Source organism: Bombina bombina, chromosome 1, assembly GCF_027579735.1.
Source record: "Bombina bombina isolate aBomBom1 chromosome 1, aBomBom1.pri, whole genome shotgun sequence".
Taxonomy (NCBI): Eukaryota; Metazoa; Chordata; class Amphibia; order Anura; family Bombinatoridae; genus Bombina; species Bombina bombina.
The window spans coordinates 1,076,184,678-1,076,203,053 of NC_069499.1; the positions used below are offsets into that span (position 1 = coordinate 1,076,184,678).

Here is an 18,376-nt window from a genome sequence, read left to right on the forward strand (position 1 = left end):
ATTCAAACCCTAAGAATAATGTAGAATTTGGACTGAGTTCATCCAAAAATAATTTAATCTGCCCCCCATCAGAAGGACTGGTTTGAGAACCGCACCTTCATGCAGTCTAATAACTAGTTAATTATATAGTGTTTTTCTCCCAGAAGGATACAAAAAAATCGCTTCTTCAGTGCTCACACTCAGAGTTAACCAAATTAGCAACTGAAAAAAACAGTAGTTATTATTACCCAAATAAATGGTATACAATAAATTGACCTAAAAGGCCAAAGGGCTGTATTAACCCTTCCAGGAAATGAATCTATGACCCTTGGGTCTAGAACAAGAGTTTGTAGTCAGGACATTCACCAACTGATTTACATCTCCGGACTAAAAGTAGGGCAGAAAAAAAAAACTAAAAAACCACCAGAAATAGTGGAGATAATAGAAATCAAACAAATTATTATCCTAATAAGAGAAAGAGATAATAAAATATATTTGTAAATCATAATAATAGATATAGTAAACATAATTAAATGAATACATCTAAAGTAAATAAACAGAGTTATATACTTAAGAATATGAAAACTGCTTATGCTAACTGTTCAACAAAGGATGAGAGAACAGTAATGTCAGCCACAGATAAAGCTGAGCTAAAAATATAAGCAGTATGTGAATATGCTCTACTAAGGTTATATTCAAATTCTAAAGAATCCTGAAAACAAGTACCAATTTCCATAGAAATAGTAGTACAGTCCTAAGAGGGAATCAGAATAACCATTCTCTAGAATATAATACAGATAGTATATTGAATAGGAAAAAACTTCAAAAGCAAAAATGTTAAAATCCAGATTTGAAAAGGATTATTAATATACGGCTAGATTACAAGTTATGGCATTATAGCTGCTCTATAATTTCGTGTACGTTATTTTCATCGCTCATCTTTCATAGTGCTGCTATTACAGGTTTGCAAAAAGCAGGATTGCGCAGGCGATATGGTGGTGTTGAATTTGCTTCATCCAAATTCAAGCGCTGCTTTGACGTGCTCGTGCACAATGTCCCCAAAGACATCAATGTCAATAGGATGAAAGCTCAATCATAACCTTTTGTGATATAAGCAACAACATGTGATGCTTGCAGATTAAATCAAGTACATGAACTGAATATGAAAAAAACAGTCAATGTTATTGTACATGTAGAAACATTGCTAGCATAAAACATGATAAATAAATGCCACATAATTGAGCTGAAGAAATAACAACAGCTTAAAAAATGAAAAGAACACACTTAGCTTTGTAGAATTGTGATCCAAGGCATTATAGTTTCTACAGTAACATCAGAGTCAGGATCAGAATGAGACATCTCGCAAGATGTAACAGAAAAAGAAAAATAACATTAGGCAAAATATTTCCACAATGTAACAGTTTCAGTAGAGAAAAACAAGAGCAGACAAAAGTTCATGAAAACAGCAAGCAATAGAGGGAGAGGGGTAAAATAACTAAAATTTGGCACCAAGAATAATGCATTACGCAAAAGAAGTTAAAAAATTTGGAGCAAAACTAACACCAGGAAATGACACAACTTGTGTCATAACAAAGACGCAGGAAATGACTAAATTTGCGGCATCAAAGGCGCAACTTCGCGACAAAAAATGTTTGCGCTAAGAATGATGCAATAATAAACAGCATTGTGCGTCCTTGCGAGCCTAGATTTGCCCGCGAAAAAATGAAAGTCAAATTAGATAAAGACTAAACCCCAGGTAAAAAAAAGTTTAAATAAACTTCCCAAACATGATTCCTATACTTAACTGTTTAGACTGCAAAGGGAAATACACCTAGACCTGACTCATGGCAAATATAAGTGAAACACATATATTTAAAACTTTATATTAATACAGAAAGCGTCAAAACCATAGCTGAGAGTGTCTTAAATAATGATACATACTTACTGAAAGACACCCATCCACATATAGCAGATAGCCAAACCAGTAATGAAAACTATCAGCAGAGGTAATAGTATATAAGAGTAAGGGAGGTAGGAGATGAATCCCTATGACCAATAACCAGGGATAGGCACGAGCCAAGGCTGTGGCAGACATTTTCTAAAGTAAAGACTTTTAGTGAAGGACACCAAGGTAAATTTACAATTAAAACTATTATTTTATAGTGCTGAATTGTATTATACTGATGCAGATACCACTGATCCTATAACCAGCTCTTGTCTGGCTATACACATGTGCCAGTGTCACTTCTGTGTCTTTGTATAGAGCTGGGTGTTATTATACTGATGCAGATACCACTGATCCTATAACCAGCCCTTGTCTGGCTATACGCATGTGCCAGTGTCACTACTGTGTCATTATATAGTGCTGGGCGTTATTATACTGATGCAGAGACCACTGATCCTATAACCAGCCCTCCTCTGGCTATACACATGTGCCAGTGTCACTACTGTGTCATTATATAGCACTGGGTGTTATTATACTGATGCAGATACCACTGATCCTATAACCAGCCCTCCTCTGGCTATACCCATTAGCCAGTGTCACTACTGTGTCATTATATAGCATTGGGTATTATTATACTGATGCAGATACCACTGATCCTATAACCAGCCCTTGTCTGGCTATACCCATGTGCCAGTGTCACTACTGTGTCATTATATAGTGCTGGTTGTTATTATACTGATGCAGATACCACTGACCCTATATCCAGCCCTCCTCTGGCTATACCCATGTGCCAGTGTCACTACTTTGTCATTATATAGTGTTGGTTGTTATTATACTGATGCAGATACCACTGACCCTATATCCAGCCCTCCTCTGGCTATACACATGTGCCAGTGTCACTACTGTGTCATTATATAGCGCTGGGTGTTATTATACTGATGCAGATACCACTGATCCTATAACCAGCCCTTGTCTGGCTATACACATGTGCCAGTGTCACTACTGTGTCATTATATAGCACTGGGTGTTATTATACTGATGCAGATACCACTGATCCTATAACCAGCCCTCCTCTGGCTATACCCATGTGCCAGTGTCACTTCTGTGTCTTTGTATAGAGCTGGGTGTTATTATACTGATGCAGATACCACTGATCCTATAACCAGCCCTCCTCTGGCTATACACATGTGCCAGTGTCACTACTGTGTCATTATATAGCACTGGGTGTTATTATACTGATGCAGATACCACTGATCCTATAACCAGCCCTCCTCTGGCTATACCCATGTGCCAGTGTCACTTCTGTGTCTTTGTATAGAGCTGGGTGTTATTATACTGATGCATATACCACTGACCCTATAACCAGCCCTTGGCTGGCTATACCCCTGTGCCAGTGTCACGTCTGTGTCTTTGTATAGAGCTGGGTGTTATTATACAGATGCAGAAGATACACATCCAGTATTTCACTCAGGCTTTATTTATTCCATAACTTATCACCCAATATCGCTAGCAGTCTCTTGACAAGCCACTAATTTTATTCACACTAAATATTTTCCCTTTCCTATTATTTAATCAGAAAGAAAAGGTATACTAAGGTTATGATTCACAACTTTACTATATCTTTTCTTTCTATTTAAATACTACTTATAATAAACCTCAGGTGCTGGTTAAAGTGCTTTACCTTTGCATATAAAGCTCCAGGGACACAGTGGCAGCTTGCTTCTTGAATCTTCCCTCTCTCTCTGTCTCACTCAGAGTGATTTTCTGGTACTAAGAGGCATCATGTGGGAGTGGCCACAACCCTGCAAAACGTGGCACCGCATGTGTTAAGGAGGAGTCAGGACCAGTATTTATCTGTCTTACTCCTCCCTCCCCACAGCAAAATGGGCGGCGGACACTGCAAGGGCCAGTCACGGACACCAGTGTCCATGTACGGACAGCTTGCCTATCCCTGCCAATAACAGAGAACCCTTGAAAAGATTTCCCGCAAGGAAAACTATAAAATCATTAGGCGATACTCTTTTCACATCCCTCTGACAAACACTGTACTCTGAGAGGAATTGGGCTTCAGAATGCTTAGAAGCGCTTATCATAGAAGAAATCATAAAAAAACAAGCACAAACTTACTTCACCACCTCCATAGGAGGCAAAGTTTGTAAAACTGAAGTGTGGGTGTGGTGAGCGGTGTATTTATAAGCATTTTGAAGTTTGGTAAACTTTGCCCCTCTTGGTAGGATTGTATATCCCATACGTCACTAGCTCATGCTAACTCTTGCCAATTACGTGAAAGAAAAATTGAATATATTATAATTCTGTAGTTTAGAGAGAATGGATTGTGATCACTGAGAATAGGTCTTTCCCATAATAAGTATAGGGCTTTTTTCCCGCAAGGTGATAAAGCGTTTTGGGGTCCAGACAACAAATCAATGGAAAAAAACAGTGATTATGATCAACTCACAACCGAAAAGTGACTATTGATGAAAGAAAAAGATTGGACAATAGATTGTGATCAACCTCACAGCTAGTTAGGGTCACTGATACAAAAATAGCATGTACTTACAAATTAGAGCAATAATTATAGCTACATTTCTATCAGACACGTGAAAGATCTCAGAGTACACAATGCAGCATAGGGCAAGCACTGCAGTGTGCAGAAAGATGATAGTAACAGAAATTGTGATCAGCACAATAGTTATAAATTACACTCTAGGGCCATTAACCCCAATGGGCCTCTGCAAATGCCCCAGCTCTCTCACACTCTCCTTGATATACTTCAGCAAGCAATGAGTGGTTTAAATAGTGTATAAGTGTCATGCTCAGTAAATGCTGCACTAAATGAGCAATATAGGAGGTTGTGTCAGTTTTTGTCAGTAGTAAATTAATCACTTTATTAATAGCATTACTGAGTGGCCACTGTAGGCCATACTATTTCCAAATTAGATTATACATGACATTTATATGTACATAAAATCAGTTGGCATTGTACTATGTGAAAATATTGATGAAATGCTAGTTAGAATAGTTACATTGTTTCACATGTGTGTGTATATATATATATTGTCTGTTTTAATTGGCACAATAAAGCAATAATGTTTTAAATACAGTTGGTGGTGCTGCTATATCATTCTATTGCACAATCCATTATAAGAGAATATCAAATGATTTAGCTACAAAATTCCCCAAAGACTTTTATGATGAATTTTGTAGAATTTCTAAAGGATTGTAAGCAACCCCTATATGTTCTGTTGGCATTGAAAGATATATATATATATATATATATATATTTACCAAACCTGGCCAAGGATATATGGCCATACTGAAATAAAGCAGGCACCACAGGATATGATGCAAATCAGCCTTTAATCCACAAGGTGCAAAATCCAAAGATAGGGCCTTAACCCATAAAGTTACGGTTCTAATGTGAACTTTTATCAAACGGAGCCCATTATAGACATGTTTGATAAAGGTTCACATTAGAACCGAAATGTTATGGGTTATGGCCCTATCTTTGAATTTTGAACCTTGTGGATTTGCACCGTATCCTGTGTTGCCTGCTTTATTTCAGTATTGCCATATATCCTTGGCCAGGTTTGGTAAACTGGGCACTGTTTGTATCTACCTTATCTAGCAGTGCACCAGGCAGTTGAGTGGATGGTGTGTGCCACTTCCTTTACATGTTATATATATATATATATATATATATATATATATATATATATATATATATATATATATATATATATAAAAATCCAACCAAAATCCATCTGTTACTAAAATGTGTTTTTGATTAACTCTTGTCTGTTTCAAGCATAGACATTTTTTACAGGTAACAATTTCAACAATTTTTTTTTACAATTGATTTCATAGTTTGACAAAAACATTCTTGTTGTTGATGGTTTCCATGGCCTGTTGTAAAGCTCATTTTTGTTTACTTTACAGTTTACTGTTATAGGAATTTCTAAAGAAAAGAAAACAATTTCATTAAATAACAGCCATAATGGGAAACCTAATTAAATACAAAAATGTATTTAAACAACTACAGATGTAAAAAGCACCCTATTAACATAAATTATTCATATAACTCTAAATATAACAACTATTTTATTGAAAGACGATTAAAAATATGCCAGTGTTAGAAAGTAAATAATTGCATTCCTTTTTTTAAGCGTTTTGATGGCTAAACATCTGGTTTTGAGTTATAGTACTTTTTTCCAAAACATATGTAAAAACAAAGATTTGTATTTTAAACAATTTCCTGGAGTGTTTGCATATTTATTATAAGAGAAAAGTCTATAAGGTAACCCTTTAGCTACCAAATATATATTCATTGCTTTCGGTACACATAATTTGTAATTTAGAACCTAAACCTCACCACTTCACTCCAAAATATTTAACAGAAAGTTAAACATGATTTCACTAATTAAAAAGGACCCAGTTTTTGGTTTGTTTTTTAAACCTTTTCATATAATGTAATATGCAGTAAAATATAAAACGCTTTCTGTTTTCCAATTTCTATGCTTTCATGGCTATATAATGTAGAAGTTATATATTGTTTGCCAATCTTCTAAGAAGCTCATTATGTGAGTCCTATCATGGAGAGTTCCCTAGGCAGGGCACGGGGAGTGTGCACATGTGAGGCACATTGTTGATATTTTTAAAATGACGCTTGAGTGATGGAATACACAATAAGGGAGCAGAATATTTCTGGGAAGTACTTGTTGATGCTGTTATGAACTTCAGATTACAATACTGTGGTAAACTAAAAAGTGCATTATAATGGAGAAAAATGCATTAGAAAAATCACTCTAAAAAACACTTCAGTGCACTAGAAAACACAAGAACAAACACTTCTAGTACAGACTTAACAGGAGAGAACACAGACACACAATTAAGTTCCACAGGACTCCACTTTTTGGACTTATGTGACCTGAATACTCTACTTTCACTACACGCGACAAAATTGAGAATAGGAAGTGAATCTAACACTATACCTAGCTTCACCACCACCTCACATTCTAAATCTTATTTCCATCCTGTTCATAGCAGGAGTGAATCCATTGAGATGTTCCAGAATATAATAGAACGTGAGTTAATTGCACTTCATTCCATCTCAGAAAAAGAGGCTACATTACATAAACACATAAACAATCTCACAATTAATGAAAAGAAAGCACTACAACAACTAATAGACAACCAGGATAGTAGTCACCCAGCCGACAAAGGGGGAGCCATAGTTGTCCTCAACATGACTGACTATAGACAAGAGGCACTAGCACAACTAAATGATGTAAAAACATACTCTAAACTTACATATACTCCTACAAATAAATGCAAAAATTAGCTACATACCCTGTTAGATACAGCAACAGAAGGTTTCCTCACTAAAGAATTAGCAGACTTCTGCCTTATAGATTGTCCCACCATCCCCACCTTCTGCATAGTTCCCAAGATCCATAAGACCCTGATTAACCCAGCAGGTAGACCCATTGTGGCTAGTAAAGGGTCGATATGCGAGAGGGTGGGAGATTGGTTGGACAATGTCCTTTAACCTACAGTGAAGTCCTTGCCAGGATATGTACGAGAAAGTACTCATCTCATCCAGCAAGTCAGTAGTGTCAAATGGCAAAGTAATTACACATACCCCATGAGGAAGGTCTATATGCTCTTAAATACATCCTCAAACATCATACCAGCTTCCCAGAGAATTTTATAGATTTCCTAGAACAATTAACATGCTTTCTCCTTACCCGTAACTACTTTGTCTTCGAGGCCCATTACTACTTCCAAAAATGCGGCACAGGAATGAGGGACAAATTCGCCCCCTCATACGCCAACTTATATATGGGATACTTTGAAACCAGGTTTGTATTTGGTGGAGGTTTGGCCCTCAAGGGCAAAGTAGTGATATATGGAAGATTCATAGATGATCTACTCCTCATCTATAAAGACAATCAAGAACTGTCTATAGAAGAAATAATTTAATATTTTAATAATAATCTAAGTCTAACATTCACGTCCAAGTCAAGTAAAACTTTAATAGAATTCCTAGACTTGAGATTTGACCATGATTCTGAAAATAAAATTATAACAAGCATTTATAGAAAACCATTGTCTAGGAATACTATCCTAAGGGCAGACTCCTGTCATGCCCCACACATGCGCAAAGGTATCCCTAAGGGCCAATATTTGCGAATTCGGAGGAATTGTACCTCTTTGAATCTATAGAATAAGCAAGCAAAGGAATTGACAGAGAGATTAAAAACAAGAGGATACAATAAGAATACACTACACAACATCAAACAGCAAGTAGCGATAATGGATAGACAAACCCTTTTGAACAAGAGCAATAAAAAAAGCTCAAAATGAGATACACAAGAATACAGAAATTGGTGAAATACCCATAGAAGAGATATACTTTATGACCAAATATAGTAACCAATTTTACACCATTTCTAAAATAATTAAGAAATACTTGCAAGTATTAAATGGTGACATAAAAAAATTGAAAATGGCATTAAATATGTGGCCAAAAGGGCACCAACCATTCACGACATGGTCACTAAGAAATTTCATAAAAGAACAGACACTACTACTAATTGGCTGACATCCATTAAAGGCAACTATAGATGTGGACGAGTCCCATGTAGAAGTTGTTTATACACTAAGAAAAGTTTGACATTCAGTCCACTCAAACAAATGAAACATATCATATTAGACAAAAGAATGGACTGCACATCTACACATATAATATACTTAATCACATGTAAACAATGTTTGTAACAATATACAGGCATAACTACTCATCCTTTAAATGATAGAATTAGAGAAACACTTAATTCAATAGAAGCAATACCTAGGACTCCAGTAGCTAAACATTTCCACTCACATGGACAAGGGATATCCAATTTCTCTTTCACAGCCATAGAACATATAGAAAAAGATCCATTGGGTGGTGACCATGTTAAAGTGTCAGTAAACATTCATTTATTTGATGTAATCTAAAGTTTTTATTAAAAGTAAAATACATATTGTTTATTTACTTTTTATATATATCACTTAAATGCTTAATTTTTCATTTAAAATGTTTAAAGGGACAGTCTACACCAGAATTTTTATTGTTTTAAAAGATAGATAATCCCTTTATTATCCATTCCCCAGTTTTGCAAAACCAACACTGTTATATAAATACACGTTTTACCTCTGTGATTATCTTGTATCTAAGCCTCTGCAAACTGCCCCTTTATTTCAGTTCTTTTGACAGACTTGCAGTTTAGTCAATCAGTGCCTGCTCCCAGATAACTTCACGTGCACAAGCACAGTGTTATCTATATGAAACACATGAACTAACACCCTCTAGTGGTGAAAAACTGTTAAAATGCATTCTGAAAAGAGGTGGCCTTCAAGGTCTAAAAAATTAGCATATGAACCTTCTAGGTTAAGCTTTAGCTAAGAATACCAAGAGAACAAAGCAAAATTGGTGATAAAGGTACATTGGAAAATTGTTTAAAATTACATGCCCTATCGGAATCATGAAAGTTTATTTTGGCCTAGACTGTCCCTTTAAATTAAACTTGTCAATCAAAAACTCTGCCACGCCCCTCCCTTGCTTCAGCGTTTCAAGGCTCTTTTTTTTTTAAACAAAAAATGAACACATTGTATTGAAAGACCTTTTTTTTAGGAGCATGAATTCAGCCATTTTATTTATAATTAGCTATAGCAACCTTTTTCATATGACAGAGACACTGATGTCCAATATGCATCATGCATGCTGTATTGTGCTTATTTTTAAATAAGGAGCTCTGACTTATGTTCCCGTTTCTGTGTGCTGCTCTGCCGATTGCCGAAACGAAGTAGCTGAAAAAGTGTGCATGTGCAAGGGATCCGGCTGTGTGAGTGCGGCGCATATCTATAACAATTCAATGGCGCGACCGATTAATAGAGGTAAGGGATTGTGGTAGGGCCTGGGTACAGCAGATTCTGGGAGGGGGCAGTCATAAGAAGCGGTAGAAAGAAAACTTCTAAGACAAATATATAATAAATAATGAAAATAATAACGCCTAGATTTAGAGTTTTGTCAGTAAAGACCCGCGGTGCTAACGCTGCTTTTTTTCCCAGTGCACCCTTAAGACAACGCTGGTATTACGAGTTGTTTGAAAGGCTGCGTTAGCCTCAGAAAAGGGAGCGTAGAGCATAATTTAGCTCCACTTCAGCCCTCAATACCAGCATTGCCTACGGTAGCGGTAAGCTGGAAAAACGTGCTCATGCACGATATCCCCATAGGAAACAATGGGTCTGAGCTGGCTGAAAAAAAAACCTAACACGTGCAAAAAACAGTGTTCAGCTCCTAACGCAGCCCCATTGTTTCCTATGGGGAAACACTCTCTAAGTCTACACCTAACACCCTAACATGAAGCCCGAGTCTAAACACCCCTAACCTTACACTTATTAACCCCTAATCTGCCGCCCCCGCTATCGCTGACACCTACATTATATTATTAACCCCTAATCTGCCGACCGGACATCGCCGCCACCTACATTATAGCTATGAACCCCTAATCTGCTGTCCCTAACATCGCCGACACCTACATTATATTTATTAACCCCTAATCTGCCCCCCCAACGTCGCTGCCACCTACCTACACTTATTAACCCCTAATCTGCCGACCGGACATCGCCGCCACTATAATAAATGTATTAACCCCTAAACCGCCGCACTCCCACTTCGCAAACACTATAATACATTTTATTAACCCCTAATCTGCCCTCCCTAACATCGCCGCAACCTACCTACAATTATTAACCCCTAATCTGCCGCCCCCAATGTCGCTGCTACTATAATAAAGTTATTAACCCCTAAACCTAAGTCTAACCCTAACCCTAACACCCCCCTAACTTAAATGTAATTTAAATAAAACTAACTAAAATTACTATCATTAAATAAATTAATCCTATTTTAAACTAAATACTTACCTATAAAATAAACCCTAATATAGCTACAATATAACTAGAAGTTCAATCCGATTGGCTGATCCAATCAGCCAATTGGATTGACCTCGCATTCCTATTGGCTGTTCCAATTGGATCAGCCAATCGGATTGAACTTCAATCTGATTGGCTGATTGAATCAGCCAATCAGATTTTTCTTACCTTAATTCCGATTGGCTGATAGAATCCTATCAGCCAATCGGAATTCGAGGGACGCCCATCTTGGATGTCGTCCCTTAAAGAACCGTCATTCGTCGTTAGTCCGTCGGTTGAAGAGGATGGCTCCGTGTCGGCTGGCTGGAAGATGGCTTCCGCTCCGGATGGATGAAGATAGAAGACCCCACTTGGATGAATACTTCTACCGGATGGAGGACTCTTCTTGCCCTGCTTGGATGAAGACTCTCTACCGGATGAGGACATCTTCTTGCTCTGCTTGGATGAAGAATTCGGCTCTGCTGATGAAGACGACTCAGGGTAGGAGATCTTCAGGGGGGTTAGTGTTAGGTTTATTTAAGGGGGGTTTGGGTGGGGTTAGAGTAGGGTATGTGGGTGGTGGGGTTTTAATGTTGGGGGGGGTATTGTATTTTTATTTACAGGTAAAAGAGCTGATTACTTTGGGGGCAATGCCCCGCAAAAAGGCCCTTTTAAGGACTGGTAAAAGATCTGATTACTTTTTAATTTAGAATAGGTAGGGCATTTTATTATTTTGGGGGGCTTTTTTATTTTATTAGGGGCTTAGATTAGGTGTAATTAGTTTAAACTTCTTGTAAAAAAAAAAATATTTTCTGTAATTTAGTGTTTGTTTTTTTGTATTATAGATTAGTTTAATTTAATTGTATTTTAGTTTAGTAGATTGTAGTATTTATTTAATTAATTTATTGATAGTGTAGTGTTAGTGTATTTGTAACTTAGGTTAGGATTTATTTTAACAGGTAATTTTGTAATATTTTAACTAGGTAGCTTTAAATAGTTAATAACTATTTAATAGCTATTGTACTTAGTTAAAATAAATACTAAGTTGCCTGTAAAATAAATATAAATCCTAAAATAGCTACAATGTAACTAAATAGTTATATTGTAGCTATATTAGGGTTTATTTATAGGTAAGTATTTATTTTTAAATAGAACAATTTATTTAATGATAGTAAATTTATTTAGATTAATTTAAATGATATTTAAGTTAGGGGGGTGTTAAGGTTAGGGTTAGACTTAGGTTTAGGGGTTAATAAATTTATTATAGTAGCGGCGACGTTGCGGGTGGGAGATTAGGGGTTAATATTTGTAGGTAGGGTGGCGGCGATGTTAGGGAGGGCAGATTAGGTTTAATACTATTTATTATAGTGTTTGCGAGGCGGGAGTGCAGCGGTTTAGGGGCTAATACATTTATTATAGTGGCGGCGAGTTCCGGTTGGCAGGATTAGGGGTTAATAGTTGTAGGTAGGTGGCGGCAACGTTGGGGGGGCAGATTAGGGGTTTAATAAAATAATGTAGGTGTCAGTGTCTGTTAATGGCAGCAGATTAGGGGTTCATAGCTATAATGTAGGTGGCGGGCGATATCCGGTTGGAAGATTAGGGGTTAAAAAAATGTATTATAGGGTTGTCGATGTGGGGGGGGGCCTCGGTTTAGGGGTTCATAGGTAGTTTCTGGGTGTTAGTGTACTTTATAGCACAGTAGTTAAGAGCTTTATGTTCCCGCGTTAGCCCATAAAGCTCTTTAACTACTGACTTTTTTGGACGGTAGGAGTCTTGTCGGTAGAGGCTCTACCGCTCACTTCTTCCAAGACTCGAAATACAAGCGTTAGGCAAATCCCATTGAAAAGATAGGATACGCAATTGACGTAAGGGGATCTGCGGTATCCTCGAGTCGCGGAAAGAAAGTGAGCGTAGACCCTTTCCTGCCTGACTCTAAGTACCATTGCGGGCGGTAAAAAAGCAGCGCTAGGACCCTTAACGCTGCTTTTGACGGCTAACACCAAACTCTAAATCTAGGCGTAAGTGTTTAAAGAATTGCAGCAAGGAATGTAAAACATTATTTTTTTAATAGATAAGTTTGTTTTTGTATGTTTACTGTCCCTTTAAGAAGCTCTCAAGAGAGAAGTATACTGGATCTTCACACTACAAACTAGAACTCCTAAAGGTATAACAAAAGATATGATGTCAACCTATTTATAGAGTAAATCATACAACATGTGACTGACTCTTCCACATTAGAAGCAGAGATCCTTTGATACTTATTTTATAACAAACACCAATGCTCATAAAATATGACACTAGATTTGTACAACTAATACAGCTAGTCATATATAAAAGGATATCACAATCAGTTTAAACTCATGTAGTTGTATATTTATGTCTAGGCCTCTTACCAACATCTCCATGTTATATCACTTTGGATAAGTCAACATAGGAATTTACAAATCAGATAATGTCCAAGTTAGCATAATTTAAGCAGAAAGCTAATAGGATCCTCCCTCCCCAAAACTATATGGATACAGAGAACATTGATATGCACACAACAAAATCTATACCCACCAAACTAGTATCCCCTCCTCTCTCTAAGAGAGCTACAATATTAGGAGCTTAAAGGGACCCAATAGGAAGAATCCCTAGGAAAGAGAGATATAGATGAGCCTCACACAACTCTGACAGATAGAGGACTACAAACAATTATTTTCTATATAATAAAAATGATTATATTCTCCAACATACAAGGAAGATTATAGGTCTATAGGTTCTCTCTCTCTCTCTCTTCCTCTTTCTCCTTTTTTGAAAATTCACATTGTTTTTATTGATGATAGTATATCTGTCCTCAGATATAGATGCATTATTATTTTTTTATTTAATGGTATTAGAGATTAGTTAGTTAATTTATCTACGCACATACTTCTTTATTTTTATTTTAAAGAAAAAGACATTTTTCTTCTTTTTATTTTTTCACTCTTTATTTTATTTTCTGTTTGCATACTCAAGTAGCACTACATATATATGCATATGTTATGTACATGTGTTGCGCTAGCAACTATGTGCACGTGTATGCGTGCACATATATACATATATATAAAAATGTAATATTTTACATTTACTGATAGCTAATTTCATAACTCCTCTACATATCTAGTCTCATACCCCAATTCTTAACTCTGCGTCAGTATCTTGTCTTAACTCTACGTAAGATCTAAGTAGCTTCTTATTGTTTTTGTGTTCTTCATTTAATTTGTTTAGTTTTTTACCATTCTAGTATTATCATAATATTTATTAGCAGCCCATCCCCTCCACTGGATCCAAATGATCAATTTAGATATATAGATACATATATTGATAATCCACAAAAACTGTCTAGACATTTAATCTAGCTTTATACCCAAAGTTTTTAAACCCTTAGCCTATTAGATATACAACAGTCAATAATGTAATTGACACACCCACAACGATTGGCTAAATTAGGCCATTTAAAGCTTGAGTGCAAGTGGGGGAATTGTCTCTGATGAAGCGGATGTACGCATGCACAAAATGCGTCAGACAAAGGAAACACCTTGATGTACCTTAAGGCCCAGATCCAATAAATATATGGACATACCTTGGGACTCAGCATCTTTCTTCCTCTCTCCATGTACAATACTGTGGGTAAGCTAAAAAGTGCATTGTATTTGAGAAAAATATGTGTCCTGACCAAAATATACTTTTCAATCATTAGTCAACCCGATTATTTTTCACTTTTCATATAATTTATTTCCATTTAAAGGTACAGTAAGACATTTTTGTTGTGTTCTTATAGAAAAACATATCAGGCCAAGTCTTAACGTTTTCAAAACAAATTAACATCATTTTAACAGCAATTATTTATCAATAGCCAAACTCCACCCACCATTCACTTTATTTGGAGGAGCCAATCTAGGGCTTTAGTCACAAGAAAACAAGACTAGCCAATGTGTAAAGTTAGTATAAAGTGAATTGTTTTGCAGTTATGGGGAAGGAGACTTTAGGGCACAATTGACATGTATAATTGTGTTTTGTACATGTCATTTAATTGCATGTATTTCTTTTTCCCTATTGTTGAAAGCACTTTTTCTCAGAATAAAATATCAGATCTGTCTTTGTGTTCTAGTATATGATGCTGTCAGCGATTACTGATCTGGGGTGGTATAGGCTGGATTTGGGGATTAATCTGAGATGGGTTTCTGTCCTGTTAAGGGAATATGATAAGGTAGTCATGGGTCCAGTGCATTTTATGGCCACACTCTCCTCATTGTTATGGCTTGGCAGATAGTCCAGACTGTGACAACTTACCAACTTGGGTGACACAGCGGTGGGATATTTAGAGCATTTTTGGTACTATTCATATTGGGTTGTAAGGAAATCTTAGCAATAAAATAAATTGTATAATTGTGCCCTATATTGCAAAAACAGATATTTCCTATTTCTAGTTTTCTTATCTCAGTCTCATTATATAAGCCTAAAACCAGTCAAGGAGGACTACAACCTAGTAACACCACTTTAACATACACAGGGAACAGCAGAGCAACGTTTCGCTTGACAAAGGGTTTACTCCAGAAACGTAGCTTTGCTGTTCCCTGTGTGTGTTATAATAAACTCCTGTTTTGTTGCCACATTTTGGATTCTTTATTTATCTTTGTGCCCCATGCACATACATATGCAGACTGTGCCCAGAGAATGATGATAATTCCGATGGTGATATTGCATAACGTTTCACCTCACCACTGCCCTTGTGGATGTGGGTACACCCAGCATACAGGTGTATGCTCTGTATATCACATGATCAGTAAAAAATATCCCTAAAACAGTGATAGCTTTTACTTGAAAGAATGTTGCCCAATATATTTGTATCCCAGAAATACAATAAATAATTACAAAGTCCCTTAAAAACTTTTTTCACATTATGTGACCATAAAGAGCACATGAGCCATGTTAAGGTAGTTTCTAACCAGACACTGGATCACTAAAGAGAATGAAGTTTAAACCCAGCAAAAAATAAATAAAAAAATCCCTAAATTTGTATTTAATTTTGAACTACAATGGTCTTCAGTATCATGCTTGTGTCAATTTTATTTTCATCAAACATTTGCTGAACAATAAACTATAAAACAATCTATATGGGTTGCATAAAATACATTTTTCCCATCTGAGTAATGGAAAAAGCATCTTCTGTTTCAGCTGTGGTGGTATTTATATATAGTTTTGATAAAAGTGTTATTGCTTTGTGTATATAAAACAAAACATCTAAACGATTAGAAACAAAATGTTCCTTTTACTAGTAAAAATTACAATAGTTAGTGTTGCAACATGGTGATTGTGCAATCATTTTAGGATGTAGACCAATGATCTCTAAGCAATCTGATATATGAGAAATCTAATGATGAAAAAGTTCTTACATGCTTTCTCCCCAAAGGCTCTGGCAATACTAGATGGCAAGAAACAGTAACATGTTTCAAGTAATTTATTTTTTTTATAATATTTTTTTTGAGGTATCGCATATAAGTAGTACAACAGTATCTAGTCTAGGCATAATAAAAACAATGTTACCAATTTTACATGTCAAATTTCCAAATCCAGACAGCGAAATAATATACAGTGGAAACGGGTAAATCAGAGTTTGAAGTCTTGTACAATATGAACCTAACATAAGTAAAACATATGCATTGATGAGGACGGCAACAGAAAAAAGATGAAAAGATGTAAGGGAAGATTCTAAGCGATAAATGAGGGGGGGTATAAACCACAGAAAGCCACAGGCTGGGTGTAGAGGGAGGAGGTAAAGAAAGGAAAAATAAAAAAGAGGGAAAATTGCAATAAAGCTAATGAGGGGAGAATATACCACATGACCATAAAAAGTGGAGACAGCTCATAAATTAGGGCCATATTTCCCAGGCGAGACGGTGTAGTTAAATGGAGTTATTCACCATAGAGACAGACATAGGATTCCATAGATTTCAGGAAGGCCAGGTAGCTGTTTAAGCCAAGGCCTAAGCCAGGTCCAACTTGACAGCCAGGAACAGGTAGACAAAAAAAAGTTTTCATGGGAGCGGCAGGGCTTTAGGGAGAATGTGAAATATTCCCAGCGAAGGAGTAAAGGGTATCCATATGTTTTAAGAAGAACAAAAAGAGGAGGCCTGGCGTCAAAAGGGAAGAATAGAAGGGCATTTTCCACAAAATGTGAAGAGGAGTGCCCAGTGTGTCACAACCCCTCCAACACCTTGGTAGATTGACAGGAGATAATTTAAATAGTCTAAATGGGGTAAGAAGCCACTACAAGAGAACCTTGAGGTTTAGCTCATATAGGGCTCGATTTATCAAGCCCTTTGACATGCCTACAACTGTGGGTTCTCAACAAGAGAACCTGCAGTCAGTATTTATCAAGCAGTGGTTCTCAGACCGCTGCTTCCTAGAATCTTCTCCAACTCTCATCCGACTGGGGAGATTGACAAGCTCCTGCCCGCGCATAGCGGGATTGTACGCGAGTGTAAAAATAGCTCTCACTGCAATCTTAAATTCCAGCAGCGGATCGCTGCCCGCCAGAAACAAGCTGGGGCAGACAGGGGAGAATATGTACACCCCTGTCCACCCCAGCTTGATAAATAGAGCCCATAGAGTGATGTAGTGTACAGCTTTTTTAGTTAGCAATATGGCCCTCCACCATTCAGATGTGTCATGTGATAAAGAGAGAGAGGCTTCCCAGTGTCGGATGGGACATGACCTGTAATAAAGTATGGGTTGTAAGATCTCTCTGTAAGAGAGGGATACAAGTTTTCACCTCGCTTTCCCTGAGTCACAACCTTTTTTCCATCCCATTCTGCTGTAAAGTGGACATTCAAAAAGCCCCATGATTGTAGAAAGCTATGGAGTCTCATGGAATTCAAAGTGAAGTAGTGGGGGTTAAAATTTGATTATAAATTGATAATACAGGATCACTTCATTGCAGTAAAGGAAGAGAGTGGAATATGTAAGTGAGTTTAGGTAGGAGGTTCATTTTAAAAGCTGCAATTCTCTTTATCCAAGACAAATGATATTATCAGTAGCTGCTTTAATAGAAGTGAGCAAGGGTTGAAATATAAAGAGATAATTGCGTGGAGATCATGAGAAAGATGTACTCCAAGATGTTTTAGGTATTGCATTTACCAACTAAATTTAATATTTATTTTTTAAATACATAGGGCCTGATATTCAAGAGCTCTCCACTCTGGTTGATGATCTAAGGCATCTCTCAGCATGGAGAGGTCCCTAAAAAAATATTAGAAACACAAATTTTAATTTGAAAGATATTCATCTCACTATACAAGTCTTGATGTGAGTAGACACCTACATTAAAATATACGGTATAAAAAAAATCACAAAAGATTTGGCATGATTTTTCTCTCTCCATGTCAGCTAGCTTTGAATATCAGATCTTAAGAGATTCCAGTAGATTTAGAACATTTGCTTTAGTCATAAAGATGGTTAACTAAAAACGAC

The 18,376-nt window shown here is 36.7% G+C and overlaps 1 protein-coding gene across 1 annotated transcript in view; it reads right to left on the reverse strand.

Moving 5' to 3' along the window:
* Positions 1 to 18,376, reverse strand: part of RIPOR3 (RIPOR family member 3) — a 626,178-nt gene that overhangs the window by 564,928 nt on the left and 42,874 nt on the right. The window lies entirely within an intron of this gene.